The sequence below is a fragment of the Nannospalax galili genome, unplaced genomic scaffold, assembly GCF_000622305.1.
Source record: "Nannospalax galili isolate Female #2095 unplaced genomic scaffold, S.galili_v1.0 scaffold129, whole genome shotgun sequence".
NCBI classification, from domain to species: Eukaryota; Metazoa; Chordata; class Mammalia; order Rodentia; family Spalacidae; genus Nannospalax; species Nannospalax galili.
The window spans coordinates 1,147,492-1,147,740 of NW_008360030.1; positions in this window are offsets into that span (position 1 = coordinate 1,147,492).

A 249-nucleotide genomic window follows, 5' to 3' on the forward strand; every position below is an offset into this window, starting at 1 on the left:
CAAAATCACATTTTTTATCTTTTTTATTAGCACATGTAAGGAAGCAAACAGAAACAAATTTGGAATAACAAACTCCAAACAAACACTCATGGAAACACAAAACAGGGTGCAGCCACATCACGCTGGGCCACAGACATAATAAGTTTATCTACTTTGTCATTTTCTTTTGCCAAGATCCCAGGGAGCTTGGTGTGTGATCTTATGTGGGAGATGTGCCAGGGCCATTGTCTGTTATCTAAGATAATAAAA